General features: G+C 44.0%; 1 pseudogene; it reads left to right on the top strand.

The window, feature by feature from the left end:
* The first annotated feature begins 8438 nt into the window (after positions 1-8438).
* Positions 8439-11113, top strand: LOC127490796 (nonsense-mediated mRNA decay factor SMG5 pseudogene; annotated as a pseudogene).
* The last annotated feature ends 3957 nt before the right edge of the window (positions 11114-15070 follow it).

The following is a 15070-nucleotide window of genomic DNA, read 5'->3' on the forward strand; positions in this document are numbered from 1 at the left end:
GCTTAACCCGTTGAGCCACAGCTTCAGTCCCAGGATTAACTCTTACGAGATATGCATGATATTTTGAAGTTAAATAAGAGTCTCAACAGCTCACTATCTGGAATGGAGTTTTTTTTTAAATATAAACAAAAAAACAAGCAAACCAAAAAATCCACCAAAGCAGCCCAAAGGCCTAAACCAAACTTAGAATTTCATCATAGCTAAGGATCTCCATCTTTCTTTAGAAAATAGTATTGATGACTCCAGGCTATGCAGACAGATGAAAAAGGAGAAAGAAGTAGTTCTCACATCCAGCCTCTGCTCAAACAGATACTTCTCTGTCCCCCCTCTCAACACACAACTTAGGTTTCAAGATTTCTGATTATTATGATTGCACCAGGCTCTTTAAAACAAGATTTTATGGCTCAGTTGAGATGGATGAAGACAGAAAACAGTTATGGTGCTGTCTTTATGAAGGGAGTCATCTTTCCTCTAAGTTTGATTTTAATTTTAGTTGACATGTAGAAAAGGAGCCATCTTTTCATCACCTTTTTCACACCTGCTCTCTGGGTTATAGATGTACATTTTATCCAGGAATAGCCCCCAGTACTGCCTGGGGCTATGCCATATCCATATTAATCCCATTGCCATAGACACTAGGAGGAGTGAGAGCAGGTGTTTTTATTATATATTTTAGCTTCATTTTAGTTGTGTTGTCCTTACCACAATAGGCTCTTAGTATAATGAAAGTTGCCTCTGGTTCTTAGACCCAGTTTGAAATGAAATTTAGAGCAGGGGTTTTCACGGGCAGAGTTAATTCCATGAATTAGAGAGGAATTAGAAATACTGTTTACTGACTCTAAGAGAAATATTGATGTCCTGTGAGCAGCTACTTTTTTTTTTAAATATCTAGAGCCTTTCCATGTAGAATGTGCTCAGAAGACAGAAGCACTGGCATTGTCTGAAAATCAGAACTGTAAAAATCACCGGCTCCACCCAAGACTCCCGGAATAAAACTCTGCATTTTAAGATGTCCAGATGATTTCTAACTACATTGATATCCAGCTTCCTAGGAATATGTGGAATCTCTATTTCTGGCCTTGGAATCTCTCCCCTGAATGCAAGACATAAAAGAGTATCTTAGGAAACATTCTTTGCTACAGTTCAGTGATCAGAGCAAGAAAAGCAGGTGCAAAGTACACCTGAGCCTGAAGGCACCTTGAGGGTGGAAACTAATTAGTCTTTCCAAGGTGAGTACGAACTCTCACATTCCCAAGGTGGATCCAGCATTGGTAGAAGGCATGACCCTTTTGGATAAATGGGCAATGCTAATTCTTTATGGCTTCATCCATAGTCATCAGTGCCCATTGCAGGAATCCTTGTATTTTCTCATCCACTCAGGTTGAAAGGAAATAGTTGGTCAGATTTCTCAAGGGAATGCAAAAATAGTTTTCGTGTATATAGTTGAGTAGTTTTGATTTTCTTGTTCTGTTCTTTCTCTAATTTTTTTTTTTTGCAGCTTCTGCTTTTTGAGTCTCCAATTGTCTCTGTATTGAGTGAGTTACATCTGGTCCTGTGTTACCTGCCTGAGGAAGCCATCTGAGCCAGCCTTCATGGCCATGGTGCACCCAGCTGATGGCTACAATGAATCAATTCAGGTGCTTAGATAAAGTGATAGGTTCAGAGAATTTGGGGGCCCAGCATGTGGGATTCAAGACCAGGAAGCTAGAAACCTGGTCAGGAGTGTCTCCTTTGGATGCATCTCAGTAAAAGATTTAACTGTATTCCTTTTTATCAACGAGATCCGGGGCTTCTAGGAGCCTTAGTGTAGGGACCGTCTAGCTTCTGAGGATTGTCTGTGATTGGTCCATGACTTCATTAGGGACAGCTGTGCTGAGTCTGCCACATGCTGATGAGTCTACTGGGAAATTGATCCTCGTGTTCTCAAAGGAGGAAAGAGGTCCTGAAAGTTGGTGATAAAATGTGCCTAATCATTAGTGCTGGGGTGAAGTGGGATAGGAAGCCAGGTCATTTTTACGTTGACTCAAATGGAATGAACAAGTCTCAGAAATTGTTTGGTTTGGAAATATTAAACTATGAGGCAGTCATTATATTTTAATGTTAATGATTCATACCTAGATGTATAGATGTGTGATTCTTCCGTCATGGAGACTATTAAGATATTTGGGTACACTGACCAAAACTCACGGCTTCTTCTTGTTCACAGAACTTAGTAGAAAACCAGTGAGTCCTCATTTGACTTTTTAAACTGAGAATACAGATTCAAGCTGGTCAGTTTTCTACATTATTTGGACGTGTTGAATGGAGGGTAAAATTTCTCAAATGATCTTTAAGAGGTAAGATTAAATTTAGAAACCTTTATTCATTTTGTAATATGTATGAGTAAATTACTTTATATTATTTTATTTTTTAAAAAAATTTATTTATTTATTTGAAAGGTAGAGTTACAGAGAGGCAGAGGAAGAGAGACAGAGAAAGAGACACAGAGAGAGGTCTTCCATCCGCTGGTTCACTCTCCAGATGGCCACAATGGCCGGAACTGGGCTGATTTGAAGCCAGGAGCCTGGAGCTTCTTCTGGGTCTCCTATGTGCATGTAGGGGCCCAAGGACTTGGGCCATCTTTTGCTGTTTTCCCGGGCACATTAGCAGGGAGTTGGATTGGAAATGGAGCAACCAGGGCTGGAACTGGTGCCTGTATGGGATGCCAGCACTGCAGGCAGTGGCTTTACTCTCTATGCCACAGCACAAGTCCCATTTGTAAATGACTTTATATAAGACTTCCTTGGCCGGCGCCGGGGCTCACTAGGCTAATCCTCCGCTTAGCGGCACCGGCACACCGGGTTCTAGTCCCGGTCGGGGCGCCGGATTCTGTCCCGGTTGCCCCTCTTCCAGGCCAGCCCTCTGCTGTGGCCAGGGAGTGCAGTGGAGGATGGCCCAGGTGCTTGGGCCCTGCACCCCATGGGAGACCAGGAAAAGCTCCTGGCTCCTGGCTCCTGCCATCGGATCAGCGCGGTGCACCGGCCGCGGCGGCCATTGGAGGGTGAACCAACGGCAAAGGAAGACCTTTCTCTCTGTCTCTCTCTCTCACTGTCCACTCTGCCTGTCAAAAAAAAAAAAAAAAAAAAAAAAGACTTCCTTATGGTTCTTAGAGGGAATTATTTAGGCAATCCCTTCAAACTTGAAAATATCTTCTTGGGATTGAGTTTCTTTCTCTTATAGTCGGTACGATAAATTTGGTGTAACTTCAGTGTATTACATTACACTTCATCTGTGGGGAAATTAGTTACACGAAGCAATTCAAAGATGGTGCCTAAAGGAAGTAAGGTGGGCGGAATCCAAAGTTGTTTACCACTAAAACTAATTGGCTACGCAACATCAGGGGAAGTGGCAGCAACTGATATCAAGTGTATAGACATATGGCCAGTCCTATGAAAATCACCCCGTAAAGTGACCCTTTAAGTGATTGGTTGGTCTTTATGCCCTGCCCCAATGACTCTGCAGTTTTGTGCTTTAAACGGCTCTGTTACACGTGAAATAAATGAGTTCTTGCTAGACTTGATTCCCTGCTGCGTCTGATTGTCTCTGGGATCGGGAGGCTGGGGAACGGGCGAGCGGCGCACTTACCTTTCTTCGGACCCAGTCCATCCTCGTACAGGTGGACTAAGACCCTGCATTCATCCAGCTCAGGATTAGGAGGAATACAAGATTCTTCTAACATCTGAGATCCTGTCTTGGTATCGAAGCTGGCAAATTTGAGAGTTGGAACGGAGGAGGTTTCTGTGCCCACTGTGGACTCTGTTCAAGCACAGGTATTTCCAAATAGGTTTTCCACAGATGCCCAAGAAAGGTTGCAGAAGAGCGTTGTCTCCTCAAGTTGATAGGTATGGTGAGCAGTCAAGGGGAGGGAGAAGAGGCAAGTAAAAACGAATCCAGTCAGGCCCAGTTCCAAACTGGCTTTCAAACAGAACCCATCTCTCAAAATACTTTAAGAGGTTTTGAGGCTTATTTTTTTCTTCTTCTAGCTAATACATTCTAGTTTCTAATTCCTGTATTTGATAGGGCACTTTTACTTCATTTTAGGAAAATTGTGTATGTGTGTGTGTGTAGCTTTTATGTGAATGCAGGACTTTCTTCTCCATATATTTTTTATTTGGATTTATCTCTCTCTTCAGGCAGCTTCTCAGGTTTGAAAAATGCCAGGCTGATCTTTCATTTACCTGAGCAGGAAAGGCCTCTGTGCTGCTCTGGCGACCTTGAAAGCTTTGGCACTGCTGGTTCGACCTCTATCCTCTGGCCGCTTCCTTGCTTTCCTGTCTCAACCCCTTTCTTACTCTGTCCCATCTCTTTCTTTCCAGCTGTTCACATCAGAGAAACAAAGAACAGCTACTCTCATTGCTATTCCAGCTCTGTGGATACTGTATGCATACTGTATATATGCAATGAACCCTGTATATTTTTATTATATTTTATGCATACTGTATATTGTATTTATACATGCTGTATATGTGGGGAGCAGCTCGGACTAGACTGTTACTGGAATTAAGACTTATTCTATGCATCTGCTCTCCCACAATATGGCGCTGGGAGAGAAGTAAACAGCTTCCGCACAGCTGCCTCCAGTTCAACCAATTAACTGTAGGACTTGCTCCTGATTGGAGGAGAGCAGCGTACTCGGCGTGTGGGCAGCCGAGTTGGGATTGGCGGAGGAGGACTATAAAGGAGGAGAGAGACGGCATGCACCAGGAACATCTATGGGGAACATCTAGCTGAAGGAACACCTGTGCAGCCCCCGAGAGAGCCGGCCGGCGGTGTGCCGCTCCCCTGCGGAAGTGGGGAATGCGGCCAGGGGGAACTGCCCTTCCACGGAGGTGGAAGGGATAGTAGCCAACCCGGGAAGAACCAGCAGCAAATCCGGGGAGGGCTGAGCAGACAAAAGAACAGCGCAGGGTCCTGTGTCGTTCCTCCACGAAGAGGGGGAGCGACATAATGGTGCCGTGACTCGGATAGGAAACCTAGCTTGGATAGGAAACTTAGGACGGATATGAAACTTAGGAGGGAAGAAACGGGAAGAAACGGGAAGAACTAGGGAAAATATCGGAGAGACTAGCAAACAGCCTAGGGAAAAGCCGGACGAAAAAGGAGCCGGAAGAAGCTATTGAAAGCCTAGGCATAGACTCGGATACGGACTACGGGGGGAAGCTGGGAGAAATCTCTAAGGGCGAAAGCGAAAGTGAAAGCTAGAACAAACAGACTTGGACGCGGACTGTGGGGAGAGGCCAGGAGAAATGAGGGAGGAATATCGTTGGAGGAAAGTTTGGGGAAACATACCGGGTAGAGAAAAATGTTAGGGAAATTGAAGCCGTGGGGGGCAGGCCAAGGCGGAAACGAAAGCCACTTTGGGATTCTCAAGTTAGCCCGGGAATAGGGGGCGAAAAGTTGAAACCAGAAGCTGAGACGTAAGCCAGATTGGGATCCGTCTGATTAGCCCGGGGAGCAAAGGACGGGAAGCCAAATCGTGGGGCGGAGACGTACGCTGGGTTGAATTCGCCAGGCTAGCCCGGGGAACTTGGATTGAATGCTAGTGGTGGAGACGCAAGCTACGCTGTGTTACTCGTGGAAGCCGCCGCGTGCAGAGAGAGCACGGGGCGTGAATAGATAGGGAACGCTGGCGTAGGCCGTGGTTCAGACGCGAAAGGGTTAAGCGTGGAGACCGCTGAGCGCGCGAAGCCGGGAAGCCGCGCAAAGCCGGGAAGCTGCGCAGATGAGAGAGGCGCGCGGGCTGAAGCGGCGCAGAGCCGGGAACCCGCCGGCGGGGCGAGGTGCCGGGAAGCTGCGGGGATAAGAGAAACAGAAGTTTTAGAAGTAAAGTGAGAGAAATAGGAATGCTGGAAGATAGAAGTAAAATGGGAGAAATAGGAATGCCCGGAGATAGAGAAATAGAGAGAAATAAGGCCTCCCCTCAACATGCCAATTAGAAGGCTTGGATTCGGTCTGCCCGATTAGTGAGGCGATGAGCACCTGGGCGGCTAGCCGCAGGTCACCGAAGACAGGCACGAATTAACATCAGTAAAGCTTCCCCACAATGCAACAATTAGGAGGCTTGGATTCGGTCTGCCTGATTTAAGGCGGTAAGCGCCAGCAAAGCTCGACCAGAGTATGAGCTGCAGGTCACTGAAGATAGGCACGAACCAACACTAATAAGTCTCCCCCACAATAAGGCAATGAGAAGGCTTGGATTCGGTTTGCCTGATAGGTTTTGTAAACACCTGCAGGCAGTTCTAGCAGAGCAGAGTATGCGCTGCAGGGCACCGAACACAGGCACGCATCAGCGCCTAAAAACCTCCTCACAACATGGCGAAGAGAGGACCCGGATTCGGTTTGCCTGATGGATAGGACTTGTAAGAGCCTGTGGCAACTCTAGCAAGTAGAGCAGAGTGTGTGCTGCGGGACACCGAAGACAGGCGCGTATCAACGCCAAAAAAATAAAAAGAAAGGGGGATCTGTGGGGAGCAGCTCGGACTAGACTGTTACTGGAATTAAGACTTATTCTATGCATCTGCTCTCCCACAATATGGCGCTGGGAGAGAAGTAAACAGCTTCCGCACAGCTGCCTCCAGTTCAACCAATTAACTGTAGGACTTGCTCCTGATTGGAGGAGAGCAGCGTACTCGGCGTGTGGGCAGCCGAGTTGGGATTGGCGGAGGAGGACTATAAAGGAGGAGAGAGACGGCATGCACCAGGAACATCTATGGGGAACATCTAGCTGAAGGAACACCCGTGCAGCCCCCGAGAGAGCCGGCCGGCGGTGTGCCGCTCCCCTGCGGAAGTGGGGAATGCGGCCAGGGGGAACTGCCCTTCCACGGAGGTGGAAGGGATAGTAGCCAACCCGGGAAGAACCAGCAGCAAATCCGGGGAGGGCCGAGCAGACAAAAGAACAGCGCAGGGTCCTGTGTCGTTCCTCCACGAAGAGGGGGAGCGACAGTATATATGCAATGAGTCTTATATATTTTTATTATAATTACTGAACAAATCTTTAGAGTATACCTTCATTTCTATTTTCTTCTTATATTATGTCAGTTATTCAAAGATTTATAAATTATGATAACTAATGAGTTGCATTTAATAATTGATAACAACAGTATCAAGAATCTTTTTTTGTGGAAAAACAACCATTATCACACTATTTTTTTAAAATTTTCACATATTTTAGTTTTGAAAGATGCAATACTCCAATATATATGTATATTTTCATATTCCATTGTTTCTAATTATGCTTTGTATAAGTCTACATAATTAAATTTAAAGGGTTAATGATTTTCCTATAGTATATATGCATATACATGTTTAAGAATATTTCATTTTATTCATTTTAGAATATTTAGGTTAATTTTCATTTCCATTGTTTCTTCCTCCATCCCTTCATTTATTAGAGTTGGAATGGATCTGTTATCATGTAAGTTTGGCTTATGGTAAGTGTATTTCCTGTGAATAGTGTTGCTGGGTAAAAGAGCATGAACATGACTATATTTGCAAATGAAAGAATAGATGTTAAAACTTTTAATGTTGGCAGCTGTGCAAGTTCATAAAAGTTTCACCAACATCTGGAGCATTCTATATCAAAACTTAAATATTTTTGGCAACTTTGTGGTTAAATTGTTATCTCAGGTTTGCTTTAGTTTAATTTCCTTTTTATAAGGAAAATAAATTATTTTCTATTTTATGGTTAGCCTTTGTATTTCCTTTTGTATAAATTCTGTTTATCTATATTATAAGGTGTACATTTCTATTCTTCCTCTATCCTGAGAGTCTAAAAGCAATTTCTACTCAGAGGTAAGGAATTTCATAACCTTTTGCATAAAATATTATTTTAATATATTCAATATATATATTTACTATATTTATACTATATAACACACTTAAGTAGGATCTGGGTTGAATATCCTAAAGAACCTACAACATTGATTAAGTTTAAATTTTGTGTTTGATTTTTTTCCCTTCTTTTGTATTCTAGTTAATGGAAATTATTTACAGTTTCACTTCACTGTTAGACATGTGCCTCAAATAGTAAAATAAAAGCTATATTTAAGGAAGAGATGTTGTAATAACCCTATCCATTCATTGCACAGTCACTTGAACACGGGGACATGATGATGAACTGGCTCAGAGCATGCTCTCAGGGAGTTTTTTGGTCTGGTTTAGGAAAAAGAATGATAAGTAACTATGACAAATATGCTGTGGTAGGTGGATCAAAATCTAGAAAGATTCATAGCAAACTGACTCCCCCAAAGCCAACAGAGGCCATCCAGTGTGAAGCAGAGGCATTTAATCTCACTTGAGGATTGAGATTCTGCTGTTGCTGTTGGTTTTATTATTTTCATTCTCTGTGGGTGAGCACTGATAGGTCACTTTGTCTGCCCCAGAAGGGACATGTAAGCAGCATGGGAGAGGAGTCCGGTCTCGGGGAGAGAAGCCAGGCAGAAGCCCTGAACGCCAAACTCCTCTACCAAGAGGTCTGCTTGGCAGCTCGGTGTCTCGACCTCTTCCTTTGGAAAGGAAATGCCCACAAAGAGGTGTTCAAGTCTCACGTCCTGGCCCTTAGCGGCAACGTTCAGAGAGTCTGCGTTCAGCCCATGTTCCTGCATCCAGTGGCTTATGGGGGGAAGGCAGAGGAGCTGTTATGGAGGAAAATGTACTCTGATGTTGCCATGCTGCTCCTGACGACCAACAGGAAACACATGGACACCTCCGAACACTGGGCGGGCCCCTTGGGGATGCATCTGAGGGCTGGCCTCAGATTCTATGAGCATCTTTTCCTGTTCCTTCAGGGTCACTATGGGCTGAGATTACAGAGTTATATAGATTGACCTCACAGCAGCGTGCATTTGATTGGCTGCAACAAAATAGGGCCCACATCAGATGAAGAGACTGCCTGGGCTCAAATGGCCTGCCATCGCCGTCTGCTCTACCTGGAGACTTGTTTTGCTATCAGAATGAGTTCCTAGCACTGGCCACCGAGGACTTGGCAGAGAGATGTTACTACAAAGCCCTGTCAGCGGCCCCACACTTGGGAATGCCCTTCAACCAGCTGGGAGCTCTTGCAGGGAGCATGTGCTATGATGTTGCAGCCACCTACTTCTACCAGCTCTGTCTCCACTCGGATGTGCCTTTTAAAGGGGCAGCCTGGAACCTCAAATGGCTCTATGATCATGCAGGGCAAAGGTACAGCCATCTGTAAAGGTACCAGGGAAAGAAACTGTCTCCAAGCCAGAAGCAGTGCTGGGATAACAAAAGGCTGCTAGTGAGCTTCCTCTACCTACAGAGCCTCCTGCAGCTGCAGCGGAAATTCAAAGCAGCCAGATTGATAGCCCTGTGCCAGCTGGTTCTGGAAGACTTTCGTCTCTGCCTTTCCTATCGGCCATGCCCATCTGACTCGAGCCAGGTTCCCACAGAAGGCAAGCCCCCCAGGGGCTGCTTATTTCTTCCAGACATGCTCATCTTGCATATGGTGGTTCTTTGTCTCATGAATGAGCACAGCCTGAGAAAAATAGACTGGAGACGGCACAGGCTGGCACTCTTCTTCTTGTGGACACTTTCCTCCCGTCTAATTCAACATGTGAGTACGCGAATCCAAGCCAAGCTCCAGAAAGGGAGGCTGACTCCAGACACAACTGTCTCCAGTGACGGAATCCAGGAGAAAGAGACGGGGGAGGGACAACAAGACGTTCCAGCCCCCTGCCCCAGCCTCCTCCATAACAAACCCTAGGACAGCTGCAGGCAGTCTTGCGTTTCTGGCAAGAGCTGCATCTCGGAAGTCAGGTTTCATTCCTGCAGCGACTCAGATGAGACAGATGAAGGGGAAAACACATCCCTCAGTCCCCAGGTCCACCCGGAAACAAGTAGTGACCCTTCATGTTCAGATTCTACTGATGAAGAAGGGAATGGTGCCTTGCATCCAGAAGTAGGGCAGGAAAGAAGGCCCCCATCCAAATACAAAGATGCCTGTCCCAGGGATAAGTGGAAGGCTTGTGAACCTCCCGCTTGTCTCCTAGATCTCTTGAAAACAACTATTCCTGCCAACTTGCCAACACCACCGAGTCTAAAGCTCCAAGGAAAACAGAGCTTACCCTTGGCTCCTGTCTTCATTCATGGTGTTCTGATGCCACAGTCTGAGCCAAGCCCTGTGTCCAGTGGTACCTCGTACAAAGGGTGATATGCGCAGCTTACTTGAGACAGAATCTCCTGCTGGCTCCTACCGGGGACAGAAGGCCTCCATTGGCCAGGCTGGCAACAATCTCCAGACCATTCAAAGAAAATTGAAGATCCTCTCTGCAGAGGGGCTGCTGCCCACCATCCAAGTGATCTTGGGCTGGCTCCGCACCAACCACAGCCTCCTTACCACATGTTGGCGGAACCCACTTAGCCTGTGGGAAGACATATGTGTACTGCTCAACTTGCTGCCATCAGTGGAAGATCTTCAGGAACCAGGCCTGGGCCTATCCCGTCACCTCCAGGACCTTGTGCAGAGTTGCACCAGCACAGAGAACCCAGGTTCCCGCAGCTCCCTTAGGACATGGTCCTGTGCCAGTGCGCTCCCCTGCAGGTGTCCCAGGGGAGACTGGGCTTAAAGCAGGAGCCCCTGCCACTCAACAGCCGGGATGAAGCTGTCGTGCACACCTGTTTCCTGAGAAGCTTCGACCACTTTGTGACCAGACTCCCTGGACGATTTCTGAGGTTCGAGTCTAAACTGGGTATCTTTGTGAATACTGCCTCTGAAGGGCCAGAAAGCTCATCTCATCAGCTTCCAAGGGTCACATTTTCCAAAGACATTGCCCAGCGCTGGCTTCAGCGTGAAGTGATGTATCTGGAAAAGACTCCCAGGAGCCCCCAAACTTAGTCAGTTTTGGCCCCTTACCTTTTCCCAGAACCTAGGGCCCTCTGTAATCATCTTCCAGTCATCAAGCAACTCGCTGCCAGTGGTGAGTTTTTCCTCATCATACCCAGGATTGTGGTCGACATACTCTATGTCCTCAGGAAGAAAGACAGCAGGGCCTCAGCAGCTGTTACCTTCTTAGAGAATGAACTGAGGAGAGGGAACCAGTACATTCTATGCTGAGCTCTTGTGTTTCAGTTAAATTTCCTATCATTTCTCCTTCTCGTTTTTTTTTTTTTTTTTGACAGGCAGAGTGGACAGTGAGAGAGAGACAGAGAGAAAGGTCTTCCTGTGCCGTTGGTTCACTCTCCAATGGCCGCCGCGGCTGGCGCGCTGCGGCCAGCGCACCGCGCTGATCCGATGGCAAGAGCCAGGTACTTATCCTGGTTTCCCATGGGGTGCAGGGCCCAAGTACTTGGGCCATCCTCCACTGCACTCCCTGGCCACAGCAGAGAGCTGGCCTGGAAGAGGGGCAACCGGGACAGAATCCTGTGCCCCAACCGGGACTAGAACCCGGTGTGCCGGCGCCGCGAGGCGGAGGATTAGCCTAGTGAGCCACGGCGCCGGCCTCCTTCTCAATTTTTTAAAGAACACCGTTTTTTGACATTTTACTATATTTATTAGAAAATTTTCACTGACTCAAGAAATAAAACCCCATAGATTGTTTCATTCTAACATTACCATTTTTTTCTGTTCAAAGTCTGTTGTGTTTCCTCTGCATACATATTTTTGTTGATGTAAATATATTGACTAAATATGTTTTCAGCCAACTTTTATTTAAATTACAAACATTTCTTACATTATTGTATTATTTCATTGTCTGCCTTTAATAATTACTTCGCATCATTGCTTGTGTAACTATTTATTTTCTTAATATTTTAGTATTATTAGTTATTATGTAATAAAGTGTCTTTATCTGTTAAGTTTAATTTCTTAGGATAGATGAACAGAAATTGATTTACTGAGTTAAAAAGTATAAATATATATGGATGCAAAATAAATGTATTTTATTACATATATAAATAACAATAACTTTTTAATAGACATTGTCAAAATAATAGTTTTGAAAATAGGATAAATATTCTATACAGACCTCTAGGCTATGTTTTTCACAAAGTTTATTATAAACATTTTTCAACTATTTTTATGATATGTTTTTAGCAAATGACCATCATATTGGTATGACATAATTTGTTTAATCATTTTGCTATTTTTGGACATTTGTTTCTACATTTTTTCATATTATAAATAAATAAATTTTTATTAATGTCTTTGATTAGTAGGATATATTCCTTGAAGTAGCATCATTGAAGCAAAGGGTAAGAATATATTAAAACCCTTAAGAGAGTAAATGATAGTAATACTCATTCAATTGGCTTCCAGAAAGGTGTGAGAATTCTTCCAAGAGTTTGAGTGTCATATTGCACTGTATTAAATTCAGGGAATTATTTTTTTCCTTGCCAATTTGATAAGTGAAATTATCCTTATATTTTTGACTACAGAAGCTTAGTTTATATATTAAGATTTTTGCCCTTGTCCTTTTTCATTTTCATAGTACAGTTCTTTTTCTTCCTGCTTATGGTAGTCTGCAACCATACCAAAAACATGTGAGAGTATGAGCTCAAACTCCTAATACAACTGCGCTAAGTAGAGTTGACTGCCCCTGCAGTTTTTGTATTGCTTGATGCAACCTTCCAGGTATAGTTGCAGTCACATGATAGAACTTATCAAACTGATGGTTTAAGAAGGAGAAACAATAGCTCAAAGCGTGTAGGGGGGCGGAAGAGAATAAGAAAACAAGAATGTATTATTTTAAAAATTCAAACAGAATTGTCTTTCTGTTAGGAGTTGCTTGATGTTTTACATAGGAAAAACATGGACAACATTTAGTATGGAAGACTCTTTCAAAAAACTGGGTTGAAAGGCTCCAAATTACATTTGGAAGGTTCTAGTCTAAATAATGTGAATGAATTAGGACAAGAAAATAAGGAACAGTACTTACTAACTGGCAGCACAGGGGGTATTGTAGTTGTATCTTACAATGGGTTTTGGTTCTTTTAAGCCCAGAATTCTATTCTCATCCTTTCTATTAAAAATGAATCATTTCAAAATGCCTTGCCAGCTCTCATGCTGAAGCGGGATGTGTGCTCAAAAACCCACAATGGTAGCAGCATCAATTCATAAAAGTTTTGTTAATTTTTAAAATTTTTATTTATTTTTCACATGCAGGAATCATGATTCCATGAAAGTCCCTTCTTAGATTCTGTGATATTTCCTTGCTCTCCCTTCTGTGTGTTGTGAAACTGCAGTTATTAAGCTGGCCATCAGCAGACACTCCTCCTCTGGACTCAGGAAAAAGCCAGGAGTGCTAGGTCTATTTCAAAGATATAATCGCCATGACTTCAGGATGTATGTCACCGACATCTCTAATATCACTTGCTGCTTCATAGTTGCCACAGAAAGAACCCAGCTAAATCTATAGAAGAGTGATGGGGCAAAGAGAAATAGAACATATTATTAGTAAGTGGCCAACATTCACTTGGTTTGCTTAGAGGATGAGTTCCATTTCAGCTGACCAACTAGATAAAGAACTTTAGGGAGGCACGTTAGCTTTTTTACCATTTCCATTCATCCTAAAGTATTTGTCTGCTGAAAATACAATTTTTTTGGCCTAGACTTGTGGGATTGTGGACAAGAGTTTATCTACTAAGACATTTAATCTACTCATCTCTTAATCATTGTATATCATGAATGACATACCCCACAGGTAATATTTCAAGTAGTTCAGTGCCTAACTCTTTCCTTCCTTCCTTCCTTCCTTCCTTCCTTCCTTCCTTCCTTCCTTCCTTCCTTCCTTTGAAAGACAGAGTTAGACAGTGAGAGCGAGAGACAGAGAGAAAGGTCTTCCTTCCATTGGTTCACCCCCCAAATGGCCACTACGGCCGGAACTATGCTGATCTGAAGCCAGGAGCCAGGTGCCTCCTCCTGGTCTCCCGTGTGGATGCAGAGGCCCAAGCATTTGAGCCATCCTCTGCTGCCCTTCTGGGCCACAGCAGAGAACTGGACTGGAAGAAGAGCAACCTGGACTAGAACCTGGTGCCCATACGGGATGCTGGCGCCGCAGACGGAGGATTAACCTAGTGAGCCATGGCGCCGGCCCCCTAACTCTTTCCTAGCTGAGCTAGGAAAATAACTCTTAGAAATGTCTTAATTATCACATGGTTTTCTGAAAAGTAGTGCTGTGTTTTTTTAATGCATGAGAGTTTATCACTTGGCCTGGTTATTGCTTAGATGGCTAGGATGGGAAGGGGATCTTCTATGAGAAAACTGGTTTATAACTTCTTTTGTACCCTAGAAAGTGGTAAAGAACCCTGTTTTATAGATGAATAAAGTTAAATCAGTCAAGTATATTTTCCAAAGACCTGTGGTGACTAAGTGACCTATTTGATAGCTCATTCCATTACAGATATATCTGGCTCCAAATCCATTCCTTGTAGAGCTGACTTCCTTCTAAGCACATAAAAGTATAGGACAGCCAGTAAACAGGCAGGAAGAGGATGCATCATTGAAGGCCAGTGAGTACCTACAGGGCAGCTCATGGGTCACAAAAACAACCCTCACTCTAACCCCCTTCTTATTGCCATGGTGATGTGTAAACTTCCCCCAGATGCCCCTAGGAGAGGAATCATTAGAGAGGGAAGAAACAGCCATGACAGCACCATCCCACTCTGACTTGAGTGGATTTACCTAAAAAGAAGCTGCTGTAAATGGGAAAACATTGACATATTTATTAGAGAAATTTATATTTTGGGTGGAATAGATTTGAAGATAAGATGTTCTGACAGTAACTAGAGCTATATATTTCTTTTGTGTTTATGAGATGAAGTGTGTAAATTTCAGTCTCAATATAAATATGTGCTATGTGTGCTTTTTGAGAGGCCAGACATGTTATGATTGACTAATACATTTTAACTATAATAATTTTTTATATACAATTCATATTTCCATCTGCCTCCTCTATCTGCTGGAATTTTCCACATAGCTTAAATTCAATGTCTAGAAGTAAAGTCATTACTTCTTTTCTTTTTAAAGCTATATTTATTTATTTGCAAGTCAGAGTTACACAGAGAGAAGGAGAGG

Source organism: Oryctolagus cuniculus, chromosome 6 (genome assembly GCF_051225735.1).
Source record: "Oryctolagus cuniculus isolate XC-2025 breed Fujian yellow rabbit chromosome 6, ASM5122573v1, whole genome shotgun sequence".
NCBI classification, from domain to species: domain Eukaryota; kingdom Metazoa; phylum Chordata; class Mammalia; order Lagomorpha; family Leporidae; genus Oryctolagus; species Oryctolagus cuniculus.